Source organism: Strigops habroptila, chromosome 5 (assembly GCF_004027225.2).
Source record: "Strigops habroptila isolate Jane chromosome 5, bStrHab1.2.pri, whole genome shotgun sequence".
NCBI lineage: Eukaryota > Metazoa > Chordata > Aves > Psittaciformes > Psittacidae > Strigops > Strigops habroptila.
The window spans coordinates 50449053-50474241 of NC_044281.2; the positions used below are offsets into that span (position 1 = coordinate 50449053).

General features: G+C 39.2%; 2 long non-coding RNA genes across 2 annotated transcripts; both read left to right on the plus strand.

Moving 5' to 3' along the window:
• Positions 1 to 211: 211 nt before the first annotated feature.
• LOC115608550 lies at positions 212 to 14578 on the plus strand. Its single transcript, XR_003991581.1, has 7 exons — positions 212 to 335; positions 2305 to 2358; positions 5671 to 5779; positions 7988 to 8125; positions 8211 to 8350; positions 8796 to 8926; positions 14448 to 14578. It is a non-coding gene; the product is annotated as an uncharacterized LOC115608550 (long non-coding RNA).
• Positions 14579 to 15287: 709 nt separating this feature from the next.
• On the plus strand, positions 15288 to 24022 carry LOC115608551. Its single transcript, XR_003991582.1, has 3 exons — positions 15288 to 15606; positions 16197 to 16281; positions 23882 to 24022. It is a non-coding gene; the product is annotated as an uncharacterized LOC115608551 (long non-coding RNA).
• Positions 24023 to 25189: the final 1167 nt, after the last annotated feature.

Here is a 25189-nt window from a genome sequence, read left to right on the forward strand (position 1 = left end):
GATTATCTCCCAAATTTGATAGCAGAAAGATTAGAAGGGATGCTCTAGGAAATGTAGAATTTCTCCAATTCTAGGGCAAAACTGGCAAGAATGAGAGTATTAGTTGAATAAAAAATCTTAGTGTTGTTGTGTGATAGGCATAGACAGTGTCGTGGTGTTCTGTAAATCTGCCATGACAATGACTTTCTACTTTTTTGGTTTCATTTTCCAGATCCCATATCAGCTAAGGAGTGTTATCACATACTAAGTCTGGTTTTACTCAAGATACTCCTAAAAATGTTTATCTTCCAGAGTCTTCAGTGGGACTGCGCATATATTCAAAGACGAGCACATATGTAAGTGCTTTTCCAAAGTGATTTTTTTCCTGAATCTGAGCGATGCAGTGAAACTGTTTGGAGGAGTATATGACTCCCTACTATCTGCTTCTGCTTGATCCTTTTTGATATCCTTTTTGATCTACACTTTTTTGTTTCTACTTTTTAATGGACTGCATTCCAAATACACCAGTGAAATGTTACTGCTGAGGAGTGGTATGGGTTGGCATTGCAGGGGGAGTAATAGTGCAGGAAACAGGAGGTCTGAGTGCCCCTGTGTAGCTATGCCCGGGAGGCATTGTGTGGCTCAGTGTAACCCAGTTCCCTACACCTTTGATTCCTTTCCAAGCACTGTAACACCAGTAAACAATAATAACAGAGCTGTTGCTGGGGGAAAGAATCATTCCTGTATGGGTAATTTCACATCGGATCGAGTGGGATGCTTGCAAACTTGAAAATTAGACTGGGGAGAATAAAGCAGAAACTGTAAGCTTATTAGAATCACAGAGGCAGTTTTGTATGAGTTTTCTCAGCTTCCTGTGAGAAGAAATATTTTCAAAATGGGTTTGGTTGCTAATCTGATTATGGCAGTTCAGAAGTTAAATTGAAACATGAAATAAATGAAGGCTTTTGGAGTTATGAATTAATTAGAAAACTAATTAGAACAGATAAAAGAAATGCAAGTCGGTGAATTGTTTTTCTTATCTCAGTAAGAACATTTAAATTGAAAAGATGATATTAAACAAAGCCTACAAACAACTGGAAATCATGTTAGCAGAAAGATAGGTACTAATAGGGTATTTTTTTTTACATCATGATACAGCTTTTCAAAAATTATTTCTGAAGAAGGAAAAGCAGTTTACAGGAGCAAATGTCTCCAGGCTCTGGGACGGCTGGAAGCAAAATGCTGAATGGAGACTGAGTAGATAGAGAGAGAGCTTGGGTTGGTGAGTCTCAGCAAGTGCTCCACTGCTGTCTGTTAAAGGAGTGCCTGTGGGCTGGCTGTGCTCTTGTGCACTGGGATTTCAGAGCAGGAGCATTTCAGTGTGCATCGTGTGGTCCTGACCTTCAGCTGCGTGGTGGGGCAAGCCCTGGCCATGGGCCATCCCTGCTTGCACAGGATGCTTCAGGTGCTCAAGCTGCCTCTTGCACCAAGAGAAACTGGGGTATGTTGTCAAAGTCACTAGGTTTGAAAAGTTGCCTTAAGACTTTTTATCTTGGAGCAAGTTGTACCAGAATGTACCATAATTGCCTGAACCATTTGTGCATAACACCTTTTGTATGAAAATGTTATTGGGCTGTTTCCTATATGGTAACACTGAATATAAACTGCAATGAATGATGTAATATCAGTGCACTGTCAGGAGAAATCAGAGATAACTTTCAGAAAACTGACAAGAAACTGGTTGCACTCAAGGAACAGCCAGGATACAACACACTGAAACCTTGGAGAGACCCACTGAATCTCAGACCCACTGGTCACTGAATCTCCCATGCTGCTGTTGGCACTGTTAGCATTGATAATAAATTATCAGGGACGGTCACATGTGAGCACCACAGAACGGGGCACCAATGGGCAGAGACAGGCTCTGGAGAGCATCCCTGGCTCATTGCTGGGCTCAGCAAGGCAGCCATGCTGTGACACCCCACCTTGGGGTGCCCACCAGCTTGAAAAGTCCATGAGTGCCTCACAGACCCTATAAGCACACCATATTTATGCTGCTTTAGAGACATTACTAAATCTATTAATAATGGTCCCTTAAAATTCAAGGACTGTCACTGTAATACATTTTAAAATTGGAATGAGCTTTAAGCCCAAAGGGTCTAACCAGTGAAAAAGAAGCCTTGCTCTGAAAAGCTGGAAGCAGGGTAAGTATTAAGGAAATTTAAAGTGATCATTAACAATATATTTCTCTCATCACCCACATGAACATGAAAAAGAGTACCATAGAGGTGATGTATAATATTCATATTGTTTAATGTGTTACAGGAAAGTGTTCAGACACTGCAGAGAAAAGACGGATAAAAGGACTTGTACAAGAGAGTAAGTGAATATGTCCCTGAAGCGTGTTGCAGCATTGGGTGATCACTCAGCCTGGAAGACAGAGATTGCATGGCAGCTACTCGTCTCTTATTTATTGAATTACCTAGCTAGTAGCTTGCAATTCCTTGTTGAGTTATAAGCTAGCAAGCAACTTTAAAAAAAGAAAGAAAAGAAAAAGGAAAATAATTTCCTGAAATAGTTTCTCTCTAAGATCACAGTGAACAGCTTACAAACAACATATCCAAGGAATTATGAATAGCCCATAGATTATAGCTTCTAACAAGTGAAATTTTTGCAGTGATTTCTGCAAACAGACAACCTGTTTGTACGATCTATCAAGCATTTAAAAGTGATTTAAGCCCAGGCCAGAAACTATGATTAGGGTGAGAGCTGGATGCTTAAATAGCTTTGAGAGCTGGCACTTCAGCCTTTCAGCCAAGCCTGTGCATATAGCTAACCGAGAGCTGGGTTGGTACTTACCAGAATACAAACACATTTCTGCTGCAGGTTGCCTGTGCAGAAAGGCAAATGCCACTTTCATGAGGTGGATATTGCCAGAGAAGTAACAGAAACAGTCTGTGATAATTCTTGTGAGAAAGTTTCCATTTATTAATTATTTTTCTCAGTGTTTGCCTGTATCTGCTGCCCCTTTACCCTTGTATAAATAGCACTGGCCAGTGGGAAGGGACTCCTCCAATGGCAGTAGACAGTTAATGAGGTTTTTTTGTCTAGCTGTGAGAAATACCATGAATGACTTGTTCTGTGAAGGGAAAGGGAAAAAAGTCTGTCTGAGGAAAATCCCATACATCCCTGAAGTAGAAGATCATGGAGAAAACTCCTTGCAGAGTTTTTATAAAACAGTGTTATTACATTACAGACCCTTATGAAGCAGTCTACCTCCGTGACCATAGAATCGTAGAATAGTTAGGGTTGGATCTAGGAGTTTTAAGAAACCTGACAACTCAAAGGAAAAATGTGAAAAGAAAAATTACTATAATAAAATATACTGTGGGAAGCCTGAGAAACTGAAGCTTGGCTTAACTGAGAAAAAGTGTCAGTGAATAAAGAATGTGGTTCAATAATTGATCTTCTCACATTTTAATATTTTAGTCCTAGTCAGATATTGCAGAAACTGAAGATAGCATAATACGCTTTTTAAACTCCCTGTTTCTTTGAAGTTTATGATAGGTTGATAGTTATTGTTCAAAACATTTTTTCATCATTATAATCAATAGAAAGTAACACAGCTTCATTTGGTTTTTGGTGTTTAACGGACAAGGGAAGAATTTGGGTAATATCAAAGCCATAAGTTATGCATCATGTCTAAATGAAGAAAATCCCATGACTCAACAAAGATACTGCAGGAAAATGTGATCAGAAACTATCTAGATCGGTAAGAACAGTAATGACAGTCAATGTCAATTTTTCAATGATAAAAATTCTGTTCAAGTTAAGCTTGCTTATGCTTTGTAGAAGAATTCAAACACTGTGCAGATTGATTGGATCAAACTGTCGTGGTTTAACCCCAGCTGGCAACTCAATACCACACAGCCGCTGTGTGGAGAAGAATCAAAAAAAAGGCAAAACCCATGTGAAATAAGAACTATTTAATAACTGAAAGTATAATAATAATCATAGTAATGAACAGGGAGAGAACAAAAAGAAAGAGAGGAATAAAACCCAAGAAAGAGAAGTAATGCACAATACAATTGCTCACCATCTGCTGACTGAGCCCCAGCCCACCCCCGAGCAGTGATCAGCCCCTCCTAGCCAACTCTCCCCCAGTTTCATGACATGCTGTGGTATGGGATATCCTTTTGGTGAGTTCGTATCAGCTGTCCTGGCTCTGCTCCCTCCTGGCTTCTTGTGCCCCTCTTCACTGGCAGAGCATGAGAGACTGAAGAGTACTTGACTTAGGATAAGCACTACTTAGCACCAACTAAAACATTGATGTGTTATCAGCGTTATTCTCAGACTAAAGCCTAAGCACAGCACTGTACCAGCTACTAAGAAGAAACCCCAACTATCCCAGCTGAAACCAGGAGACAAAAAAAATGGGAAAGAAGAGGATTTCACTTCTGAGTTTATAGCTTTAGTCCATGCAAACCAGTCTTCTCTGATCATAATCTGCACAATAAATTCACCAATGATGAAACTTCAAGCTCAAAAGCACATAGAAATGCGGTATGGGCATTAGTCAGGTTTTTCGCAAATGCTAATCTCCAAAAGGACTTTTTACGTTGCATTCACTTATTTTGTTTTTTCAAGTTAAAATACTGAAATAGCAAAAGAAAGAGCATTTTTCTTAGATTTAGAGCTATTGCCTCCAGAAAAGTTTTTCATTGTTTATGGGCTAGCCTATTTTATATCTCTTTTAGAGTATTTATACCATCTGGGTGACTGAGACATGTGACTAGAGCAGTTATATGTGGTATCTTTAACAAGTATTGTCAAAAATATTTAGTTCTTTTCCTTTTTGAACAAATTTATTGCCAGCAACGCTAGGTGTGTTGTCTGATAAGGAGTAAAATGAGAACGGCTCTGCCCCGAGCCTCTGATTTGCCTTCCTGCCCGACACTGCTATATTTATATCAAAGATAGTCAGAATAATAAGCTTCTTTAAAGAAGCCTTAAATACTATACAGAGTAGGGCAATGCTACAGCCACAAATACAGTTTGGAAATAGTCTCAAGTGCAACTAGGGATAATATAAATTACCTCTATATCCTGAGAGAGTTCAAGAGTGTATCTGGAAGAGCAGTATTGCTATTAGGGGAGCAATGCTGTATTAGGGGATACAGTCTCGCTGTATTAGAGGCATTGTGCAGCACCAGCAGAGCCACTGGGCAGCTTGAGTGTGTTCTTGAACTCAGAAAAGTGCTTTTGGTTGACTTTTCTGAGCGTGTGAAAAGAAACCAGGCCGTGGACATGCTACGCAAGCTCCTGCTCTGCAGAAGCACCACATCAGAGTCACAGCTGAAGGTCCAGGGTCCTGGTATAGGGCTACCTGAATGCTGGATGGGTAACTAGCCAGAGCACAAGCTTCAAGGCTTGCTGAGTTTGTGGTGAGCAGGATGAGCAAATCCTTGCTGCACATAGCTTCCTGCAGGCAGGAGTTAAGCTGTGCTGTGGTTGTGCCTCTCCCACGCCATGACTAGTGCGGGGGAAAGTACCTGCAGAACAGCTAACCTGCAAGCAGCGCAATTCATGTAGCATAATGATGCTTCAAGCTGTATTTTGTTTAAAAAGACATTTGAATTTTTTTTATTAATTTTTAATCTTTTATATATAAGTATATTTTGCTTTTTTAAGATCAACAGGGAGACTTGTCACCATTTTACTGTGGAGATAGAAAAAGAGAAGGAAACTGGCTTTTGAACCACTAGACTGTCACCTGCCATTTGCACAGGCTTACCACATGGTAAGATACAACCTTTGGATACAGTTTTGTGAAAAGGGTGTTGTATAGATTCAGGCAAGTAATTTCAAATTGATTTTTTGAGACTGTAGGATTATAATACAAGAGATGGCCTTATTCAACCCTCATTTCATAGATCATTATGCCTTATGTGTATATGTGTGTATATATAAACACAAACTGTGTTTGAATAAACATGCTAGAAATCGATGCTAAATTTGCTTAGTGTCAAAATAGCCAGAATAATAGTAAACCATCAGCAATTTTCATTCACTTACTTGATTTAACGCAATACCAAAGGACAGAAACAAGCATTAATTGGATAGCAAACACATTTCAAGTCTCCATGCTAAATTGCCACAAGCAGATAGCAAGCATTAGGTGTTACGCTCATTTGTGTTTCTGCATCACACGCCAGCCTTTTAACTCTTAATCACTCTAGGCTCTTTAGAAGTTTTTCAGAAATAGGTTTCTGATTACTATGCAAGGATAAAATACAACAGATATGCACTGTTCTGGAATGATTGATAAGCCAGATAATCTACCTCTCATAAAACTTTGAGAATTCAGAGTGATCTTTTTCTGAAGCATAATTTAGCTAATCAGCACATGCCACCCTGGTAAGCAATGAATTGAATCACTTGTATTACAGATGATACTAACAAAACCTGTACTAGTTAATAAAACAGAATGGTTTTCTTACCTTTAAAAAGCAGAATGACTGGTAGCTAACAACTGCTTTATGGAAGGTGCTGTACAATGCTTACGAATAAAATAGGTCTCAATTTAGGATACTGTTGCCAACTTGAGAAGTGGTGATATTAGAGAAACAAATTAGCATCCATGTGTTTTGTGTCTCCAAAGTGAAGAGCATTTTGTACAGTCACATTTACTTTTCTTTCTGAGAGTTCTATGCAACAGACTACCATGATGGATAGTGACATGGGGCCTTTCCTATGCTTATGTTATGTGCGTTATGTCCATTAAGTAATTTGAGATAAGATGTCATACAACTGATATAAAAAAAACTGCAAACAGCTAGTATTATTTAATCTGATATCTGTCTCATGCCCTTTGCAGTTTACATTAAGTGAGTGAGTAAAAAGATCAGGACTATTAAACTCAACATGAGCCTGCAGTATGCACTTGCAGCCCAGAAAGCCAGCTGTATACTGGGCTGCATCAAAAGGAGCACGACCAGCAGCTTGAGGAAGGTGATTGTCCCCCTCTACTCTGCTCTCGTGAGACCCCACATGCAGTACTGTGTTGAGTTCTGGGACCCCCAACATAAGAAGGATGTGGCCTGTTGGAACGAGTCCAGAGGAGGCCACAAAGATGATCAGAGGTGCTGAAGCACCTCTCCTGTGAAGACAAGCTCAAAGAGCTGGTTTTGTTCAGTCTGCAGAAGTGAAGGCTGTGGGGAGACCTTAGAGCAGCCTTCCGGTACTTAAAGGGGCTGACAAGAAATCTGGAGAGGGACTTTTTACAAGGGCCTGTAGGGATAGGACAAGGTGGAAAGGCTTTAAACTGAAAGAGGATATATTTAGATTAGATAATTAGGTAGAAATTCTTTCCGGTGAGAGTGGTGAGGCACAGCTCCAATGTAATAAAATACCTGTCAGTCAAAGAGTGATATGTGTAGTCCTAAGTTCAGAACAGTGTTCCTGAAAATCCTTGCTCAACTGTTGCCTTGCAGTGGTGACATCTAAACTGCATGCAACCTTTCTCCTGGTTACCTACACTGAATTTATCAATCAGGAAATGTCATTAACAATCATAGAATCCTAGAATCATAGAATGGTCTGGGTTGGAAAGGGCCTTCAAGGGTCATCTAATCCAACCCCCCTGCAATGAGCAGGGACATCTTCAACTAGATGAGGTTACCCAGATCCATATTCAGCCTGGTTTTATATCATATTTAAACGTTTAGAAAGTGCGAAAAAGAACAACCTCAGAAAGTCTGTGTTCCTTTCCCAAGTGCTTTAAAAGCTACCCAGACATGTGAGAAGACCTGGGGTCTGAAATGGGCCAGAGGGAGAGAGCTATATGAGTACACTCACCCATGGGGGGTCTGGGGTAAAATGTGCTGTGTGTTTTTCACCAGAAATCCCTCTGGAAAACAAAAGATTTCCTGTAGTAAATAAAGGCTGACATGTTGCAAGATAGGAATTAATTTCTACAGACTGGTCTTTTTTTTTTTTTCCTGGATAGCTGTTTTGTTCGAAACTTTATGACCAGCTGCAACAGCAATCCTTTAGCCTGTTTGGATGAGGTGCAAGGGCTCTAACCCTGCATGGGCACTCAGGGGAAATATATTTTCAAAAGCATATGCCATCCCTGTAACTGCGGGTAAGTATTGTACAGATGGACCTGACAGCATCTTTCTAAGAGAGGTAATCCATGCTGCTGTCATGTCATCCATGCTGTTTGGTAGTCTTTCTAATTACAGATGTTTCTGACAACAGCAGCGCTTGTAGCTGGATTCTTCACCAGAAATAAAACTGTATTAAGCAGTATGAAGAACTGAGCAGCTGATCACTTTGCAAATCACCGTCTTTTTGTCATCTAGTTTGGGTATGGTATTTGATAACAGAGTGATTGCTTCATGCTTTATTTTTTGTTACTGAAGTTTTAGTACTGAATTTTGGTACTGAGTCTGAAATTGAAGTTTTGGTACTGAGTCTGAATGTCCCCAGCATGACTGTGATTAAGTACCTAATTTATGAACATTTCACAGGCTCAGCCCATCCCCAGTGCTTGTGAGTCCTTCTTTAAGGATGCAGGCGCTAAGGGAAAATGCAGTGATAAAGGACTTGTTTCTGCTGGTTTATTTTACATCCATCCTTTTGTTGGCCTTTTGAAATGTAATATTATGCCAGAACTTAATTGCAGTGCTCTTAATTGCATGCAGAGCCATAAACACTGAGTTAATATATTGCATATGAATGTGTGTGTATAAATGTCAATCACAGATTACTTAGCTACCTTTTTAGATATTAAATTCGTGAATGTTTCTCAGGAAAGAAACCTTTGACAATATGAAGTCTTTCAAGCTACACTGAAAATTGAGCCATGCAGAGAGCTTCGCCCACAGGAAAAAAAATGGCTTGGAAAAGTTTAACTCATCAGTCTCTGACAGCTCGTCTCTGGGTAAGATTCAAATACATATACCTGTCAAAATCAATAAGGAATATTTTTATGGGTTAGCAGTAATATTTTAAGAATGCTGACAGAAATAATTTCACAGAGAAGGTGTGCTGAGCTACTCTAAATCATGGCTAGATCTAAATATAGCATTCGTAGATGTTTGCTTCTCCTGCAATTTTTACTTCTGTCATCTTTGTAATGTGTTAGTGTCATTCATTCAATGTGTTCATCTGATCATTGTGTTTTCAAATGTAATGGCAGTGTTGTACATTGCACTGCTTAAACCTGGTGGAGTTTCTAGAGAGCTGGTGTCTGCATCCCAGGTACCAAACTGAATGTACTGTGCACAGGGCAAAGGGAAATTTCCTTCATCCTGTAGGTGGTATAGAATTTTAAAAATCCGTTTTCACTATGCATGAACCAGGGTGGGATGGGACAACTTTTTCTGTCAGAATTGTCTTTTACGGTCAAATTATTTTATTAATTGAAGGAAATTTTGGGAGTTTTTTGTGTGTGAGAGAAGTGTGTGCAATGTGTTTATTTTAGTTTAAATATAGAACTGAAATATAAAACATTGAAAATTAAAACTTTTAATCCAAAACCTGGAATATTTTTATTTAGAAATTTTTGGAAGTGGCATCACCACCAGTAACTATCTGTTACTAGTTCTTGTTATTTTAGCTCAGGTTTGTATTCAGTGGATGCTGCTGCTCTTGCCAGTAGTTGGCTGCCTCCGTGCTGGCCACCGGCCAGTTGGCAGGCTGCCTTCCTGGATTCCCCCTAAACCAACTGCCTTGCTGCAACAGGGATTTGCTAGGGGTTCCCCTCCTTTCTGGACCAGAAAGGGGCCAGGTGTGTAGTGACCTCTCTGCTCAATTGTCATCTTTCAGCAATGCCTTTTTTAGGGAGGTGCCTTCTAAATTATACAGTGTACATAGCTTTAACTACTTGTGTGCATAAAGATCACAAGTATTTATGCATCTGGCTTTTCTCAAAACAAAATATCTCTTGGGATGGAATCAAATACATCCACTTCAAGTAATTTTTCAGAGAATTTCTATTTTTCATGCAAAAGAGGGAGGTATTTTAATAGTCTTCCAATGCATTCAGATCATTCCCATCAAAGATGGAGCCAAACCAATATGACAAATCTCTGCTCTCAAATTTCTCATACATTCTCAAATATTTTTTCACAACTCACTTTGATAATTTTCATGGCTCATTTTGGAGCATTCAAATTTTGTCTGGGAAGTGAATTTTAAAGTTGAAACTAAGAAACAAGATTTGATATTTGTGTATGCACATATTCTTAACTGTAAATCCTTATCCTTGTCTAATATGGGAGCAGAAATACAGAAAGGGTGCCAAAATACACCCAGTTATAAATTTCTTATTCATGGGAATTCATACTTCTAAAGCTGGTTTAGAACATGTAGTGAATGTAGTAAAACATGTAAGTGAAGCAGACATAAATAGAAGACAAATATTTTTCTCAGGTTCATCATAATAAAATTCATTTATTTATCTGACTATATAATTTGCCAATCAAAATCAGAGCTAATAAGGCATCTTTAAGGCAATTGTTTGCTAGGTATTGGCATCTCCTGTATGGGCAGATATGGACTGGACTTCGGAGGAAAAGAAATCATTCCCACAGCCATAGGAAGCTGACAAGATGTCCATATGTAAATGTCAACTGAAATATTTGAATAGTTAATTGATCTATGTTCCTAGGAGTATATTTGTGGTGCAGGTTAGGAGAGAATTAGAGGCATGTGCAGCTGGTGGGAGCCATCACAGTGCTCTGTCTGCAGCCACCTAAGGCTGTAAGTCATGCAGTAAAGGGATGCTGCAAAACACACCTGGTGGGTCAAATCCAGAAGGCACCCCCAAGATTTGAACACGCCATCCCTCACATTCCTGCCTGGTGCCTTGCGAAATGTCCCAAAGCACAAACCAGCCATGCTGGGGCAGTGCCGGAGTGACAGCACAGCATGGTGCAGCTCTAAATGTGGGAATAATTTAACATATAGATTAGATAATTTTGTTGAAACAGAATGGCGATGCCAAGAAAGCTGTTGCTTTTTGGAAGGTTCCGAGAGCTTTCTTTTCTGACAGAAGTCCCATGGTATTTAGCTGTAGGGAATTATTATGGTGCATGGAGAAAGGGGATTTTGACAATCACATCAATTATGCTTCATTTCGTGAGCAATTTCAGGAGCATAATAGGGATCAGGAAGAGAGCAAGTCTTGTTCCATGGTATGTTTAATATGGTGTGGCAGAAATATTTTCCTTTTTCCCTGCCCTCTTCTTAGTTAAAACAAAAATGCCTCATTAAAATCCCGTAAGAGACACTGAATTTTTTATGCACCCATAGATTTGCCATTGCTTTCTGTTTTCCTTATGAGAAACTGACACACTGTAATGATTCAAATCTGTTCTTTTTGTAAATCTATTTTCTCCAGTTAAATTAAAACAGGGGGGAATTAGCCCCTTTGATACTTCCCTTCCAAAGCTGGTTGGAAGTGTTGTACATGTGGAAAAAGAGGTTTTAAATGGAAGGAGAATGACTCACATTAATTTAAACCCCAAACTAGAGAGATAATTGCATATACTATAACTTGTGATATAATGAGGTGTTAGTCATAAGTGGTTACATAAATTTTAGAGTTCAAATGATTGCTTTACAACATGTTTAGGGTTAAATCCTATCCTGGCTGGAAAAGAAAATGCAGAGGCATCCTGCCTCTTTGGCAGAGATATTGGTGCTGGCCAGACTAAAATTTACTGGGATGGGCTCAGGGATTTGCTGAGGAAACATTTTGTTGTTTACCCCAGTCTGCTCACTTATCCAGCCAGTCTTCTAGGTTTTGGCCAATGTGGTACTTATTCCTTACTCCTTACAGTTTCTTAGGCTTTGTGCTCAGATTTACACTCTGAAAGCCAAAAAAGTTTCCTTATTATTCCCCCCTTCCCCTCCCTGCCTTCTTTTTGACAAAAGGTTATCTATCTCTTAGGTTTTTTTAAAAAAACCCCACAATTCCTAATGTGGAATAGCAGTATTTGCTGTAAATACCTTTCTAGATGAACATCTGGGCAGAAGAGGCCCAGATGGTTTTGGTTGGAAGGGACCTTAAAGATCATCTAAATCCAGTTCCTTATTCAATTAGACTTACTGTATTGATTCAAATTACTGTGGTAGGCTTAATTAGCAATAGCTTAAGGAAAGAAACCATTATGATTAGTATCAGCAAGCCCATATTCCAAATGCCTTGGCAAAAACATATAGGTGGCTAAACCATCATATGAGATGAATCATGGAGATGGCTAGCAAAATCATAGCAATGCTACATTCTGGTATTTAATTTGAAATGTTTTATACACTGGAGTCTTACTTCATCTTCACAGAAATCAGTCTTGCCAGTACTGATGAACACAGCCTTTTTTCAAATTTAATATTTTTTGAATGCTTATACTTAGATCTCATCAGACTCCAAGTTCTTAAAATAAAACAACAAAGCAGCATCTCTCCTCAACTCAAAGCCTGATGTTTTTTATGTACCAGAGTAATTTTATTTTAAAAGCAGAGCTTAAATTTTAAATATCTTAGAAGAGGAGTAGTTTCTTTTATGGCCTTTACAAAGCTTAGTGTAAGAGCAGCTCTGATATTTTCCTAGGTCTTACTCATACGAAGTATTTCAGTGATCTTTACTAACTTATCCTGTCTTCAGTCTTGGCTCTTCTTGTTAGTGGCAGATACCTCAGGGAATGAAACAATTAAAAATGTTTCAGTAACTTAGAAGGGCATGTTCCCTTCATTTGGCATTTAGACCTTCCACTGGCATAAGAAGGGATTTTGGTTTTAGATGATGCAGATGTCAGTGTGACAGCTCTTAGAAAATAAAACTGATGGGCTGCTGCTGTTGCATGATTTTTTTCCATAATAGAAAGATTCAGTTCAAGTAAGTGTGTCCTGCATGAAATCGCATTGCTCAGCTGGGTGCTAAGATGAGGACTCTATAGTTTTTCTAGTCAGGGACATCATGATGCCATGTATGCCCTGTTTCCTTCTGAATAGGGTCTCCTTTCTCCTGCAATACCACAATGGGTGCCTTCAACCTCCTGGCCCAGTGCAATGCTGAGCTGAATGCCAGTCACTGGCATCTGTGCTCAGGAGGGGTCCCGAACCTCAGGAGCTCATTACTGTTTTTTTCAGCCTTTTCTAGGATCTGGGGCAAATGGCAAATCTCCTGTATTCTTGTTTTTCTGGATTTTGTGTTTAGGAGGTGGGATGAAAGCCTTATCATCCTGGGGTGTGATGGATATACCAGTTTGTTTGACTGAGTTGCGAAGTTCCTTGGAGTTGCGTCACCATGACCAAAATGTGCGACACCCTGAGCTCTGATAGGGATGCTCTTATACAGTTGAATGCTAAATAGATACATATATTCATCTCAGACATTTCTGTTTTCTGTTGCAATTTGTTATACACTAAATTGATTTTTCTTGCTTCTTTTTTTCTTGCAAATTCTCTCATGAAATTAAATAGTCTGAGAGGAATAGCCATTAAATGTTCATTCCTTATTAATTAAATGGTTTAAAACCTATGTCTTTGAACACTTCCCTAATTAATTGTGTAAAGCTGGATACAAAGTTAACAGGGAATGAAAGAGTATTACTTCAGGGAAGTGCTCTACAATAAACTAGCAAGATATCTACCAAATAGTGTAGAAGCTGTAAGACGTTAGTGTTCTTACAAGTTGTCCTGCCCTGTTCTGCCTTCACCCTCCTCTTCTTCCCCTCCCCTTCTCCAGCATTTTCAACAGCTCCTTTAAAAATGTGAAAAACATCCCTCTTAGGCATTTTGGGTTCTGCTTTTCATGTAGCTAAATATTTGGGTTGACCTCTCACACCTTCTCAGTTGTGGATGTCCCACTTCGTTGGAATTTTCTATGATGAGTCTCTTTCTTTGCCAGCCTGCCCAGCTATTCTATTTCCCACCTTTTAAGAAACTTTAACACTTGACATTTTGCAGTTGTAAAATCTGCATTACTTTGTCAATTGATTCACATAATACAGCAGTTCCCAATACTATTGACTACCTCACTAGTTTTTATTGTTACTATGTATTTTATTAATGATCACTTACATCTGCTTCTAAATGCAATGCAGCAGCACTGAACTAAGACAGATACATTTAAATTTATGCCTTAAGATCTATCAGTTCTGTAATTTTAATCCATTTAGCATGAACTTTGTTGTGTAGTCTCATAATGCTCTTTTCAGTTACAGCATTTTCTGGAAGAAAATCAAATGAGAAGCAGAATTTTATTCCATCAGCACAGCTACTTTTACAGCCAAGTTTGTACTTTAATTGTAAGACAACTTGAATTTTGTTTAAGAAGGCCTATTTTCCATACAGCCATGTACACCGTAAATAAATGTATTCCTAAATCCTAATTCTTTATTGATTGTGTGTCAATGGATATTTTTTGATACTGAGATGTTTGGTCTTTCCTACAGCTGTGGAGCCTCATGTGTTTCACAGGCTGCTATGATTCAGCATGGAAAGCACACAAACTCTGTCTCTCGAAGATCCCAGTGCACAGGAGAACAGCAAAACCTCAGGTCTGAGCACAGCACACTGGTGCACAGATGTGTTTTCCCAGGTGAGTCTGCATCCATGCCACTTGTTAGGCATCACCTAGTGTTGGGCAGTAAACGCACAAAACCACTGAGGCAAATACGACTGCAATTATATCAGTATGTGAAAGGCTCAGGTCTGTGTTAGTTGTATATGAAGGATTCATTTTTTTTCCCTGCTTAGCTGTGGTAAGAACTTGCATAGCTCTGAAACGGGGTAAGGAGAAAATGATGCTTCTGAATTTTGAAGAATTCAGCTCCTTTTAAAGAATATTTTCTCTTAAGAAAACCTAATACAGTAATGTTGTGTCTGAGCTTAAGGATGCTCCTTGGGCCTCTGTCTTTCCTCCTTCCTTCCTAATGCTTTAATATCCTGAGACTGCAAAAGACACTTCCACCAAGAGTATGCCTGGCACTGACTGAAAGTTTCTGTAACTAGAAATAAAACTACAGGACATGAAATATCTTTTGTCAGGACAAAGCAATCCATCAGTTTATAAAATAGATTTTATTACTTTGTCACCTCAGTAGCAAGGGACTGGACTGAATATCCCAGAATGTCTTTCCAGTACAGTGTACTATAATTAGAAACATAGGTAGCAGTAAATATGTACTCCCTGTTATCAGGTGTCTGCAATGATTCTTTATTGAACTCCAAAGTCAGTGCAAGACCTATTGCACTGATCATCAAAATTCTTGCTATTTCCAGACCAACTTCTCACAACACCTGCACTCCATAAGAGCAGTGAAACCACAGATGAAGATTCATGGGACCACTAGAGTCATCTAATACACTCCCTCGCAGTTACAAGCTCTATGTTATAAATCATTTTCATAAATATATGAACACAGAAGATAAAAATGAACTATGGAATTAACTCCTGTCTGCAGTAAAGGCAACAATAGAGCCTTACTTCTTCAGTTCAATTTTTTTTTTTTTTTTGACCTTGCCTCCACTCACTTTCACAAATCCAGTTTTGAAGATTGTTCTGGCTTAGATGGTCCGGAGAGAATGGGAGAGAAAAAGACAGCATTACTGGTAACACTTGGGTAATATATTTCCAGATCCAGGTTAGTCCCTTGGCAGTTATATGTCAAGAAATGGGGATGAATGAAACAGATTAGCACATGGTGAGATTCCCAGGTGGTATAAATTGGCATTACTTCTTTGGGTAGCTTTTCCACTAGATTGTTTTTCTCCTCTTGAAGATGTGAACCACAAATTGAAGCAGTATGAAGATTGAAAAATAAATAAACCCCATATATTTGCTGGTTTAGTTTCAGAGTTTAGCCTGAAACAGTCTCATTAGGAGGTCTTCTATTTATTCACCTTTTTTTTTTGTTTGGCATCTGTCTCTTAACAGACAGCACTGAATATTTGCAATTTCTAAGGACTCTCTGATTAAAGATGTTAATTTTGTTGCCTCTTTGCCTCCTAAAAAAGTAATAAGAAAAAGAAATATGTTGTAAGGCAGTGCAATCAACCATCTCCAGCATCCCATTATGAAAACTGCTTGAATAATTCACTGTCTTGAGTGTCTTTAGTGGATCAGCTGCCAGTGGATCAGGGATCGTGAGGAAGAGCAAAAAAATTCCCACCTAATCGCTTCTCTCTCTGTACTTTCATAGAAAATTCCTATTTCCCTGCTGAGAGATGCTGCAGCTCCACCCAGGAGTGAAACAGAAATGTGGTGCCATGTGGGTAGCAAAAACGGTAAGATTTCCCCAAATGTTATTTTATTAAAAATGACAAAACAAAACACACACACACACACCAGTTAGCTTTTCCTCCTTCCTAAGCCAGTAACACTCCTGATGACAAGAAGTGAGGCCAGTCCTTTTCTCTGGTCAGATTGACTGTGGATGCATTAGCCATGCAGATCAGATGCTGCAGTCCTGTTGTATACGCTATTCTCGTTCAATTCATTAAAAATCCTGTATTACCCTGACAGGCCTATGTACATGTTCTGGTAGAGAAATGTTACAGCAAACTGAATAAGGGAAAAGAGTAAGTTTCCTACCCTTGAGACTGAAGTGTCCTGTGGCATTACAGTGTTTTGATTCAATTTCCCAATTTTAAAATGGGATAATAATATATAGCTTCCCCTAAAATGCTGGGGTTTGCAGTGATCTCTTTGGATCTGAAGACTGCCAGGGAGCTTGGCTGCTCCTAGCATCTATAACTCACATTACAAAAGAGATTTTGTTTTCCCCAAATTTGCCCTTTGGGGATCCTACAAAGTGAACAGCTAACGCTTTCAAAGTTTGTGTGTTCGCACTTTGAAGACTGAGGAAAGCCAATACAAAATCTTTGTTTTATAATACAGAAAGAGCCATTAGCCCTTTCCTATGTGAAAAATGATGTAAATCGATTATCGGTTAATTTTTAGAAATAGGTATCTATTCAGTTCCCTATGTTTCCTTTCACCAAGTGCTCCAGGAATGCAGTTTGAGGATTAGGGAACTAGCAACTATTTCACAGCTATGTTTAAAGACTGATGTGTACCTCCATGGCCTGGTGCTATTGACTGTTGGGAGTCCAGCAAGCACCCATTGACTGTCTGCTTTAATTTGCTGAGCAGCTGGTAGGAAATTACGGTATTTTAGAGCTAGCACAGAAGTAAGGCTCTGCCTGTAGGCCAGTGTTTACTCAGAGCCTGGATGGATCAGAAATAAATTTTATAAAGAAAATGGGAAGTAAGCATAGAAATTGAGACCTTTTTTCTCTCCAGAAAGACACATTAATCCTGGTAGTGGTTCAGATGAGCACCTCCTGAACCTGGGTATGTCTGATGGGCAGTGTTGTATTATTCTTTCCTTTCTTAATTTCTTGAAATCATCAACTGAAACCGAAGAAAGGTTCAGAACTATACCCAAATTTGGGACAGAATGTTGTAATAGATTTTGTTCAAACTGCTATCAGGATAATGGATATGTAAATTTTTGGACTGCAGAGATCTGCATAGTTCAGAGAATCCCTCAGTTTCCAAGTAGTTCCTTGGCATTATTCTTTTTATATCAACCACATCTATATTGTGTATAAATTGCTTTGGGATCCTTGAGGAGAAAGGCTTTAGATAAGTGTAAATTACTGTGTTGCCTGTAATTACTTTGAAGTGATGATTGCTGGGCCATGCTTTTTATTAGTATTGTGGGGGATTATGATTCTAGTATAAAGATATGGCTGCGTTGGAATTGGAAAAGAAATATGTTCTAAGACTTTGATTTATGTTTTTCTATTCTACTCGTTGAACGTAAGTAGGAGGGCAAGAAGGAGAGCATGAACATTTAGTGAACGTGCTCCTGCAGTGTAATTCATCTTTGGACTGAAACAACAGGTTTATAAACTTGGTTAGGCAAGCTCCAATTTCTCTGTTATTTTTCCTACCCCTGCTGGAAGCATTTTTGACAAATCATGTACTTTGATAAAAAACAGATTTTCAAAATTATTTGGAAAATATACTGTAATCAAAATAATGACTGGATTATGTGTTTGCAGCTAGTGTCCTTTTATTGTGTGTGCAAGATGGCTATGTTACATCTGTCTCAGAAGTTGTAAGTAAATGTAATGAACAGTGCTTGCCTCACAGGTACTGCAGCTGTCAGGGAAGCCTGCATTTGAGGTCATCAGCATCCAAATAAGCATAAATTGTAGTATTTACCCAAGATGAGAGCAGGATAATGTAATTTCTGGAGTTGTTAGAAGATTGCACAATTGCTGAAGAACACGTAACTGCACAGGAGACTCAGTTGCTCCTGATTCCTCCCAACACTGTGAGTCCCACAGGTCTTCAACAGCTCTCCAGAATTTACTAAAAGGCTCACAGCCCAATAGAAAAAAGAAACAATTCTAATCTCACATCTTCTTCCTTGGTTAGTTTAAGCACTGCAACATTGAATGTAATTTCCATTGAAACAATCCTTGGTTCATTGCGAAGTACAGGAGTGGATGATCCAGACTGTTTTTCGCCACATAGTGTTCTACTTTTTTTATAACCGGAATATAAAAAGGATGCTAAAGTATAAAGAAATTATTTCTATGCATGTTTAAGTGATATTGGAATGAGCAGCTGGCAATAACATTGAGTCTCATTAACAAGGTAGTATTTCGTAACTAGTTGGATGTGATGCTCGATGTCACTAAAACTTACTGATGTATATGTATGAAGGTACATTGGTACGTGGCAATGAGACGCAAACATCTCATAATTCTAACAAAGGGAAGTAAAAATGTTCACAATGATTTCGGGCAGGCAAAACTTTCACAGCTTGTCAGCTGAAGCGCAGCAGCAATCATGTTGGCTGAGTAGCGTGGGCTTGTGACTGACACACTTGTGACTGAAAAGAGAGAGATAAGGGGGATTTCAGATGTTTTCTTATTGAAAAGGCATCAGAAATCTGAAGAGGCTGAAAAATGTTACACATGGAAGAAGAGGACTGTCTTCCAGGAACATGCTAAAGAGCAGCATTTATGGCTGTAAGCAATAGCAGGGCATAGCATGGCCAAGTTTGGTCCTGGACTGCAACCCTGCCATCATCTTCATAGCCCCTTTGTACTGATTGTATCTAACGTGAGGTTTATTGCCTCCTTCATTACTGGTGCTTAGCTTACCAGGTAGGTTCACTCTTGGATGTCAACTAAAAGAAAACAACTGCTAGCAGCCTGCATGAAGCTGCTGCTATTCTCAGATTGCTTTCTCTTGCCCAAGAAGTGGGGAGACGAAATAGTGTCCTCATAACAGCCAGCTTGGAAATCTGAGCTGCAGCCCTTTTAACAGGATTGTTTGATACCCCATCTTTCATTCTGCTAATTAAAATAATGGCTTTTGCCATGACAAAGAAACATGTACACAAACTATGCCCAGCCAATAAATTAATACCATAAGGAAAGAATAACCCAGAAGATTAATCACTCATCTGATAGTTTACACATGTGGCAATGAGTTAGAGCCTTCTTCAGCATCCTGGGAGCCTTGTAAAATCACCTTTAAAGTGGGGAGACAGGAATACATGTCTTTGGGTTGGCTTGAAGAGTAGAAAAAGCATCTTTTCATTTCTGATGGCAAACACTTCTTATTGCTCTTTAAACAAAACACTCTGCAGTGTTTTAAGGAAAGTACTCATTTCATTGTGGATTATCCTATATCTGTAAAAATGCAATCAAGTTATGTGCTATTAGATGTACACTGAGTGAAGTAAGGGAGAGTTTTGGTCTGTTATTCAGTAACATTGAAGCATAATGTTGGGAATAATTATGGTTTCAGTATTATTCTTCTAAAGGTTTTTTTTTTCTTATGCCCAGAGGTGCTAGCATGCCTCTAAAATTTTGCTTAGGTTTGTATTAACCCAGATAGATGAAGGAAAAGGGTCTACAGTACCCAATTTACTTTCTCTTTTTTTTCTTTTGTCATTGAACTTCTCTGTTTTGCTTAATCTGGAAAGCATCTTTCTTTCCTGCAGCCTCTGAGATCTAACATAAACCCCCTACTCTCCTACTTCAGTCTCCATAGCTAGAAACTATTAATTAAAACTTCAAACCCTTTAAATATGAGAACTTTCCTTTTTTTTTTTTTTTTTCTTTTTGTCTTCAGTGTCTTCAGTCCAGCTTTACTGACAACTGTGGGATTGTAGGATGCTACCTCTATATACAAAGAGCTTGAGGTAAAATTTCTCAGCCCAACACAATGGCTCAGAATGAATTTTGCTTGCATGTGATGTCTAGCACAGATATCCCAGATGCAGAAGGAGGTGTGGAGTAACTTCATGTTGAGGGGACGCAGAAATTGGTCACATCAAGTTCTGCCGTAGTAAGCTTGGCAAAGCCTTAACAAGCTTGCAGAGCTACCTATTAGGCACATAAATACTCAGAAAGCTGGGCTGACTCTCATTGTGGGAATTTTTGTAATGTTTCAGAAGTTTACCTATTAGCTGAGGTCTGATCTTTAAAAAAGGGAGTTTGCTTCTGCGTGTCTTGCTATGTATATTGAATACAAAATACCCTCAGTCTTGCTAGACATTTAGTTCAAGCTTGTGCTCTAATGTTGAACCTTCAATAACGCCCCTCTGGGCTGTGGATTTTGGATATGGTCTCAACACAGAAATATGATGTTCAGGCCTATTTTCAGCGAGCAAGAATGTCCCTGGAGGATCAGCACTGGACAGGGCTCTGCTGTTCCTGAAGACCAAGTACTCTGCATCAGGTTCAGCGTTTTCCGTGGCAAGCAAGATTTTAAGGCTTAAAGAAACATAAACTTGTACCAAAAGAAACTTCAAACTACTTTTGGCATGTCTGCAGTATTTTGTGTCAGTTCCAGAGTGTTGTGCAATGAGACTGGGAACATGGCTACACTTCTAGGTGGGGAGATGGTTAGCTGTGCTCCACTAAGTCTTCATGTGTGGAAAAACATTACTCATCCTATAGCTCTCACATGGTAGAAATATTGAATCCTGTTAGCAGCGTGAGTAATAACTATGCACACAATTAAAATTGCTTCTCAGATCAGTCAGGTTCACCTCTTTCTTTTTATAATGCAGTAGCTTCTGCAGACAGAAGGTTAAATTAATGCAGTCAGGTAGAACATAGTGCTCCTGGGGTCTGCTATGGACTTCGGGTGAGATTGAAGAGAAAGGATTTATTCTTCTTTCCTGAAGTTCCTCATATGTAAAGTATATGTATCTGATTTTTTTTTTTTCTTCCCTATTATTTCCTACACTTTTGTGCATTTGCTGGCCAGTTTGTAAATGCTGTGTGACTGGTACATTTACATAGAGCAGAGTATGACTTTGGTCTCTGGCTGTCCTGGGTTCAGCTTAAACCATGACACTAACGCTTAAAGAATGCCCACAATATTAATTAAGGAATCAAAAGGAAACACTTGTGAGTTTTGGATACTAGTGTGCTAAAGCAAATTAATATAGTTTGGTGGCCATAAATATTTTTTTTTCTGCTTTGTTTTGGTTTCCTAAATAGTATTGGCTATTACTTTGAAGCTTCATTTGAAGATGAAAAGGACCAAAGTTTGTTCTTTTCTCATTCCCTGTTTGAGTCCTGTAACAGGCATATACAAAATAGACTGAAGGGTTCCTAAAGATAGTCTTAGCTTCTGCCACTGCTTATGATTCATCAGAATTCATTCAGCAGCCTGGAGACACCTGTTAAGAGGTGCACTACTAAGCACCACTCATAAAGTCACCTACTGTCTGTGCAGGTTTTTGCAGGTGACACGTTCAGTTTGTTCAGGCACAGACCATTTTCTCCCTGCTTACAGTTTTTCATATCAAAAACCAATTGCTTGTCTTCCCTGGTAACAAGGCAGTTGCATGCAGGCTGTTTTTCACTTCTATCGTTTCTCACAATGTACTCCCTATATTGAGTCAATGATACGCAGACATCACTGATCCTATTTTCATGACATCCCATGTTTGCAGGCAAAATCTAGTCAGAATAGTTCATTATTATTGTATTTTTTTATCTTACTGCTGTAATTTACTACTATTGACCTTCACTTTAATAGAATATTAATTGAAGCAATCATTGTGCATGTACCAGAATATTTTAGTACACCTTTTGTTTCTAAAAAGAGGTACAAATATTTAATCTGAACATTTTCTATTAAAATAAATGTAGAGAATAAAATCAGAAAGTAATCATAACAAACGTATTTGTATATTTCTGCAGATATTGGCTTGTACAAATGAGGAAGATCTGTATTTGTTTCTTCATCAGTTCCATATACTGGGCTGAATATTTAAAGTTTTAAGCATGTCTTTCAGCAATGGTGTGAATTCTCCTTGGTTTGGTTTAAAATATCAATTACCTAAACACTGGTTTAGAAAACACCCCTTCAAAACCTGAAGACAGTAGGCAGTGAGGGAATTTTGGGGTGGTAAAAGGAGTGGAAATATCTACGGTGAGTAAGACAACACCCTGCAGGGATAATGCAGTGGTCTGGGAGAACTGTCCACTCTGAGGAATGCCTCATTCCAGTAACCAAACATTGACTTGTGGGTTAACAGCAGCAGCAGTTCCTGGCACTGCAGCCAGAGTGAAGCCTGGCATCCTGCTGATTTATTGAGTCTATAGGAAGTTATTCTTTTCTTGAGGGAATTCTCCTTCACATTCACTTCATCAGTTGCAACCAGACTGACGGCTGCAGGGGCCATGGAGTTCTGCATGTATGTACACATGTGTGTGCATAGAGCTGCATTGCCATCTTCCAGGAACGGCTTTTCCTGGGATACCTTGAGCTGCATGTGAACTTGCTGTCCACGACCAGCAGTGTATGATTGCTGCTGGCTTTTCCCTTGACAGCCGCATGGGGTAAGAGGAAAGAAATAAAGAATTTTTGCACAGCTGACTGGCAGGAGGCTATGCCCTGTCTTTGTTGCATGTAAGCCCTGCACTGACGTGTGGTGTGGCTCCTTGTGGTTAATAATTCTGAGGAAGCTGGCAGCCTCGCAGCGATCCCAAGTCAGCCTCCCTTGCAGTATTAAAACTTCTTTATCCATAAACAGAGAAATCTGTAATCTGATTATGAACCAGTGTGAATTAGAAATTGAGTTCTCTCATGTCAAATAGCTGACAGTGTATGTGAGTGCAGAATTAGGCCCTGGGCATGTGGAACAGCAGTAAGAGTAAATTTTATGTACTTGCATAAAACAGAAATGAAAGCAAACAGCTACAGAAAAGCATGTTGTCGTGAAGTACATATAACTACCAATGCACACTCTAATTTTTTATGTCTTGATATGGTGATTATACAATGTAATTAATGAAAAGTGACTTAAAAAATGAAGAAAAGATTGTAGGTCATGGGGACTTTTTTAAAGAACATAAGGCTTAGAAAGCAAGTGAGCAAGCAAGACGCAGGAAAATGCGTGGCTGGGGAACTATATTGGGTGTTACTAACAGCAGGTTACTGCAGGACTTCAATAGTGATCAGGAACCTCTGGGAAAAGCCACCTCCACCAGCAGTTCTGGCTGCCCACAGATGCTCACTGCATTTGGACAGAGGGGCAAACAGAGTTTTTCTACCAGAAACAGTTATTTTCTTTTCACTTAAACTTTCTGGATAGCTTAATCAATTTTACTGGCTGATCATGTTGATTTCTTACTAATTTTAAATACTTCAGGAAGGAGGTTCATTTAGCGTGCTGAGGGGCTGCTCCAATACCAGCAGGTACCACCTGCTCTATTCCAATGTGTAACAGAGGCATCTGCTCGCAGCTTTAATATTCTCCAGCATATTTTGGTAATCACTCAGTTATTTAATTGCACCCTAAAGGCACTGAAATTTTTGAAAACCTCTTTGCAGGTCTAATGTGGATACTCACATTCGCAGTCAACAACCAGGGTGAGCTGCATCTTGCTAAGCAGCCAGTTCCCAAAGAAGATTACACGCTACACAGGATTGATGGCTGCATCGAGGAACCAGAGGGATGGCAGTGAATGACATTACTGGAGACGTAAGCAGCGGAGTTGTGCTCTGGAGGATTTTGGTTGGCATGTTGTGGAATCCCACTCAATTGATCTAACTTGTTTCTGAGATATTTTATAACGACAAACAATGCACTTACAGAGTCATTACAACTCCTGATCACTCTTGTCAGGTTCATACTCTAATTAGATTCTACCTTGTGAGAACGAGAGGTTAATCAGCAAAATTTATACTTGGTAGGAATAGATACATAAAAGTTTGTAGAAGTTCATTTAAAAACAATAACAGTAAATTATTGATCTTATTTCTGTCTTTGGCAGCTTTGTAACCAAAGCTCCTGCTTCTTTGTTATTGTAAGAGATTCGTGTGTTAGCTTAAATCCATTTTTGGAACTTGCATGGAAGGTCAGCCACTGTGAAGCGTAAAATCAAGCATCAAAACTTCATGCAAAGTCCTCACAGGAGCTTATAAAAATCCACAGATGCTTAGTCCAACTAAAAATATTGCAAGTTCATTCTTTTGCCTGAAAGTAGTTCCCACCTGAGATTGTTAAACACAAATGTATTTCAAGATGAAGAAGAAGAAGGATGTCTTTGAATCTTCCAGGTTGCCTCTACTTGCTTGACCTCCTGCTGCCAATAACTTTAAGCCATCATTTTCTTTTCAGAACAAATGTTAGGGCACAAGACATGATGAGTATGGTGAAAATGAGACTGTTAGCCCTTTTCCCAAACAGCCATTTACTCGTTCTCTTCTCCTCAAAGCCAACCAAAGAACCTTCAAGTCAAATCATAAGTCTCAATTTTCTGTGAGGTTTTTTCCCATCTGTATCCATTAAGTTTCACTCCTGCCTGCATACAAGGGAGGGAGGTGAAAGAGCACTGCTGAGCCTCTCATATGCTTGCTAAATGTGTTTTTTATTGCTCAAAATCCAATAAATCTAATAAGGTGAAGGAGGCTAATGTGAGCAAGCCCTGCAGGCTAAAGGCCAGCCCAGATGCCGCACTTGTGGTGCCTGCAGGTGACCGTGTCTGGGCCGGGAGGAACCCTCTTGCTGTGCCTCTTCTCTGTGTTTGTCTTCCATTAGAAATGACATTTTTCAGTGGAATAAGCACTAAGTGCTTCCACCTCTCTGAAGGGGATGTTTGTACCCAGGGCCAGTTCCTGTACAGGGCTTTCTCGGCA